Source organism: Meles meles, chromosome 16 (genome assembly GCF_922984935.1).
Source record: "Meles meles chromosome 16, mMelMel3.1 paternal haplotype, whole genome shotgun sequence".
Taxonomy (NCBI): domain Eukaryota; kingdom Metazoa; phylum Chordata; class Mammalia; order Carnivora; family Mustelidae; genus Meles; species Meles meles.
Genome location: NC_060081.1, coordinates 1,282,038 through 1,288,037, shown reverse-complemented (window position 1 = coordinate 1,288,037; position 6,000 = coordinate 1,282,038).

Here is a 6,000-nt window from a genome sequence, read left to right as displayed (position 1 = left end):
TATTTCTTCAAATCAGAAACCAAGCTCCATCAACACTCTATTTTCCCTTCAGAGAAGAAAATGATAGAATAAAGCACTCCATGTGCACAACACACGTCTATACAAATAGAATTCCTTGTTCTTTCTCATATGGGCAGTCCTACATTGCCCATACTAATGAGAGGCACCACAAGTTCAGTACTCATATATACATTTGACTTTGTGTTTTTCTTTTTGATATTTGGATCTCGAAGTCAATGCCTATATTACTTTCTTAGAATAACAAGAATAATAATGACATGGTCACATACAGGTCTGGATCTCCTTAACCACACAACATGGCTCTGGTTCAGATAAGGATGAAGATGCAACCTCTTGCCAGGAAGCAAAGCCCACACCCTCAGGGATCCTGATATGCCTCATGGGTGTTGGGTTCCTTTGCTCCATGGTGTTGTCTGAGTGCAAAGGATGCAGGTGCCCTCTGGGATTCATTCTGTTTTCTTCATAAATTCCGCAGTTAAAGTCAAAAGGGACTCACAGGTCAGGTTTCAGAGCCCAGGATGTGCCACCAATTAAGCAGCCACACACACACACACACACACACACACACACACACACACACTGCCTCCCCGCCCCCCGCCAGGGAAGGCTAACAGGGGCTTTCATTCCATTGGGAGCACAATGAGCCACTCCCCATTCTCTGAACAACCTACACTCTTCCTCCATTTCTCCACCTCATAAAGGGCACTGCACCCCATTACAGCTATGAGGCTGTGCTTTACTTTAAAAAACAATTCTTTTTTTTAAGATTTTATTTATTTATTTGACAGAGAAAGACACATCAAGGGAGGGAACACAAGCAGGGGAAGTGAGAGAGGGAGAAGTAGGCTTCCTGCTGAGCAGGGAGCCCAATGCGTAGCTTGATCCCAGGACCATGGGACCATGGCCTGAGGTGAAGGCAGATGTTGAATGACTAAGCCACCCAGGTGCCCCTCAAACATAATTTCTAGTATCAGAAAGTGATTCACAGGAGAGAAAAACATAAACCCCCACAAAGGATTCTTTGACTATTTCAGAAGACTGTTTTCACATTGTTTAATGAAGTCAGGAAAGAAAAACACACAGACTGTCCTTCCACTAACATGTCTGATTCACTTCAGTGATTGAAAGAAGAACAAGAAATAAAAGAGGAACAGATGTTCTGAAGACCCATCTTTCCAACCATTGAACTTTTGAAACTTCACAGACACTCAAAGAACGAACCCCAAACCAATGTCTCAGCCTGGCAAAGTGGAGAAGTCTGAACTGGAATGACAAGGACAGACTAGGAGATTGTGTGTGTTGGCTGAGGCTGGTGGCACAGAAGAAGTCGCTCTGCCTAATCTCCACCTGGGCCTCACCTGTCCTCAGCCAGGAATCTGCTTACAGCCCTGACCTGTCACAACTGTCACATGTGAGAGTCACAGCCACCACTGGAGCCAAACTGGCCACATCCTCCTGCAGAATGCACTCCAGTCTCCTGCAGAATGCACTCCGGTCTCCTCCAGGACCCCTGAATTCTACCCAGACCTGGAACTCCCCTGTCTGCCACAAAGCTATGGGATCCCCCCTCCTTCTTCCAAAATTACACTGGCCTGAATCTTTCATAAGAAAGGGAAAATACTCCTTCCTGAATGCTTAACACCACTTTTCCTCTTCTGCCATATTTATCTCCACTTACCTTTGTATGTGGGCAAACTGGAAGGAACATATCAATGGAATGTGGACATGCTCTGGGATCTGAATCTTTCATTGCAGCTTTCTGAGGACTCCTTATGCAACAAGAAACTAGTGTATCCTACCAAAGTGTGTTTGAAAATAATCATCTACAGAATAGGACAGTGAAAATCACTCCATTTTTACCTCACTCTCATGAAGCAGAACATGGTCTTCTTTTCTTCATTGACTTCAATTCCAATTTGTTTCCATGCAGTGTTAATTCCTTGCTTCAAGCGTAGTAGTTCATGATTCCTCACCTGCATAGAACACGTAGAGCTCATCACAACAAATGTCCTCCCTAATAGCCATAACCCATTTAACACTTTCATCCACACCCCTGCCCTCAACAACCCTTGGTTTGTGCTCTAAGGTTGAGTCTGTTTCCTTATTTGCCTATCTTTCTCCCCTCACTATGTTCATCTGTTTTCTTTCTGAAATTCGATAGGAGTCAAGTCAAGGGTATTTGGCTTTTCTTACCAATTTTGCTTAGCTAAATCCATTCTAGATCCATCCTTTTCCTTGAAGATGGTAAGATTTCATTCATTTTGAAGCTCAGTCCTATCCCATTGTGTGGATAGATCAATAGATAGATTTATATCTTACTTTATCTCTATATCTATCTATCTATCTATCTATCTATCTATCTATCTATCTATATGTATTGCAAGGACCTATTTAGCCAGAGCGACTCCAACTTGGTTAAAAGCCATTTTGTTGTTTGTGCAGTAAAAGTTAAACTGACCCTGCCGCCCCCACCCCCAGAGAAATTTACTTAAAAACAAGTCTGGGAAACCAGCAGAATATGGTCGGATAGTTCCTAATAACAGAGCCCAGAATACAAGGCCAGGGCAGCCAGTTCTTGATAACAGAGCCCAGAATATAAGGATGAGTCAGGCCAGGTGGAGATATCCAATGAGTAAAACACACATACTTTTCCCCTAACCACCAAACAATGTAAACCCCACTGTTTGGGCCCAACCTTGAGCACCAATTCTGACCAGAGTAATAGGTTAGGTCAAACAGCTACTATCGGGTAAATTGTAATTCAATTGGCTACCTGCATGTGACCTGACATGACTACAATCTCATTGGCCACCTATGTGTGGCCAGACTTTTGCTCTATAAAAGGTAGTCTGTAAGATGGGGGAATGGTCTCCCTCTTCAGAGGTGACCCTGACTGGTCAGTCAGTCAATTCTTGAGCCTGTAAGCTGGGGGTGCTCACTCTCTTCGGAGACGGCCCTGGCCGGTCAGTCTGAATTCTAATGCTTAACATAAAATAGAACTTTACATAACTTTCACCTTGTCTCAGTCTCATTCCCTTGGCTGATCAGTCTAACTTCTAATACTTATCATAAAATAAATCTTTAAATAACTTTCATTTTGTCTCAGTCTCATTTTGTTTAATAACAGACCTAACATGTGTGTGTGTGTGTGTGTGTGTGTATAAATATCCCACATCTTCTTTCTCCATTCATCAGTGAATGGACATTGGGACTCCCTCTATAGTTTCAATATTGTTGATAATCCTTCTATAAACATCATGGTGCTTGTACCCCCATTGAATGTGCATTTTTGCACATTTTGGGGAAATACATAGGAGTGCAATGGCTGGATCCCAGGGTTCTTCAGTTTTTAGCTTTTGGAGGAAACACGATACTCTTTTTCAGAGTGGCTGCAACAGCCTGCATGCCCCCAGACAGTACAGGAGGGTTCCACTTTAAGCAGAGCATTTCCTGCTTGCCATTTCCTAAGGAGGAAATGGAAAACCTGTGGGATAACATGACTTACCCAGGATCAGGCAAGCAGCTACAGAAATCCACCCCAGGGTTCCTGACGTCAAGCTCCATGAAGCTACCAGAATGTCTCTATCCAGGAGAATTCCCAAAGACTCTCATTCTGACTTCACCACCCATAAAACTGCAGAAAAAATATGGCATGTCCAACTATGTAGATGGTCCACTGAGTGAAACTAGAAAGTCCAGCTTCCCTTTTCAATCATCCAAGGTTCCTTGGAATAATTTTGAAATTTCCCTCTGCCCTCATTGAAACTCTGGATGAAAAGACAAATCCATTCGGATACATCATCTTGGACAAAGGAGAAGCCATCATCCATGTCTCTATCTGACCACAAACAGCCACCTAACTCCAGATGCCAGCCATTCCACCACAGCCTAGGCCCAACAGAATAAACACTATTAGATGAAGGAACACATTCTATGTTCAAAACACACTAAATGTCCATCTCATCTTCCCTTTTTAATCCAAGGATTGCCTAGGAAAGAGCTGTCCCAAATACCTTCATAAGCCAGAAATGAACAGAGAAAATGGGATCCCCTTCCATGAGCTCCCTGCAGGGAAACTCGGGAACTCTGGCACCCACTCTACATTGCTGACAACTGCTTCAGGGTGACTTTGTGGTTCCACTGGAAATAAGAGAAAAACCCAGGACATTTGGGGTGAAAGAGAAGTTTTACCTCTTGTCCTGGAATGGATGTGACCTTGCACCCAATAGGCCTGCTGTATTCTTTGAACACTGATGTCCTCGGACAAGCTGTCCTGGGACAGACTCAGATGCTGATTTCCAAACTTAAGATCCCATCTAAAGCCTGCACACCTGCTCCGATTCCTGAGAGAAGGAGAGACACATGCTTGTTTCTTCAGTGGTCATTCACTTCCTTGTCAAGACGGCCAATGCCCTTGTCCTTTTTGGAGAAGCAAATAGACTCTTCCAAACAAACACTCAACTCCTCGCTTCAAAAGACACCATGTGTGGGGTTTGGCTCCCCCTGACTCCAGTCCCCCCACTGGGAGACAACTCCTGCTCCATCCTGACAGCCCATTACCACCAAACCTGGGGACACATGGCACAAAGCAGAGTGGGGGCCCGGCTCCAGGGGTTTTACCTCCAATCTTGAGCCTGGGGAAACAGAGACTATACAGCTTACCTCTCCATCCTGTAGAAAGAAGCTGCAGTGCCTCCCCTTTCGGGGTCTGTCACCCAGCACCTCAGTGCTGACAGGCTTCTCTGACTCCTCTTCCAGCATTTTTCCCATGGCAGCTTGCCACTGCCTCCAGTGGTGGCAAGCGGCATTGCTATGTCTTCCAGTGACTCTAGCACCACAGCTCACCATTACTTCCAGTGGTGTGAACTCGCACTGCTAGGCCTTCCAGCGTCTGGCAATGCAACTCACAACACCTTCACTGGTCACAAGCCACACTGCACATCTTCCACCATCCCTCAGATAGCAACTCAGCACTACCTCCAGTGGAGGGAATCCAAACTGCCTCGGCTTCCCATGCCTTGCACTGTGCCTGTTCACTGCATCCATTTTCAGGAAGTTCAAGCAGCATATCTTCCAGTGTCTCACCCACTGCAACTTATCACTCCCTCCCGTGGTGGCAAGCTGAAGTGCCCTGTCTTTCAGTATCTTTTGCACTGGAGCTCAGCACTGCCTCCGGTGGTGGAAAGCTGAATAATGAGAGTTGCTTGATGGCATGGCAGTAGAGAATTCTGTCACTGGAAGCAGTGCTTAGCTGTATTGTAAGAGCAGCTGGGAGACATGCCAGTCAGCTTGCAACCACTGCAGGCAGTGGTGAGCTCCATTGTGAGACCCTGGAAGAAATGGGAAAGTCATTTCCCACCATTGGAGGCAGTGGTCAGCTACAGTGCCAGTGAAGCCAGAAGGTTTTGCAGTGCTCATTAATGTCATTAGAGGTGGTGATGATCTGCAGTGTGAGATAATTAATGGTGTGGCTTTGGAATGTGGCCACTAGAGGCAGTGGGGAGGTGCAGCATGAGACCTTGGTAGAAGTGCAGTGACAGTTTCGCCACTGGAGGGGGTGGTCAGTTGCAGTGCGCGGGATGCCTGATGGCTCTGCAGTGCTGTTTACAGTCATTAGTGGCAGTGTAAGGCCATGGATGGCAAGGCTATGCACCTTGTCTCCACTGGAGGCAATGCTGAGCTGAAGTTCACGGCACTAAGAGGAGTGCCAGTGAAGTATCCCACCACTGGAGGCAGTGGTCAGCTGCCATTTGGGGCATACCAGAAGGGTTTGCAGTGCTCCTTACTGCCATTAGAGGCAGTGGTGAGAAAGAGTGGGAGACGATAGGTAGCATGACTGTGCAGCTTATTGCTACTGGAGGCAAGGCCCTGCAAGATTGGCCACTCAGGTTCCTACCACTCGAGGCAGTGGTGAGCTGTAGTGTGAGTTCCTTGAAGAAGTTGCCATGTCAGTTCCTGCCACTGGAGGCAGCAGTGAAC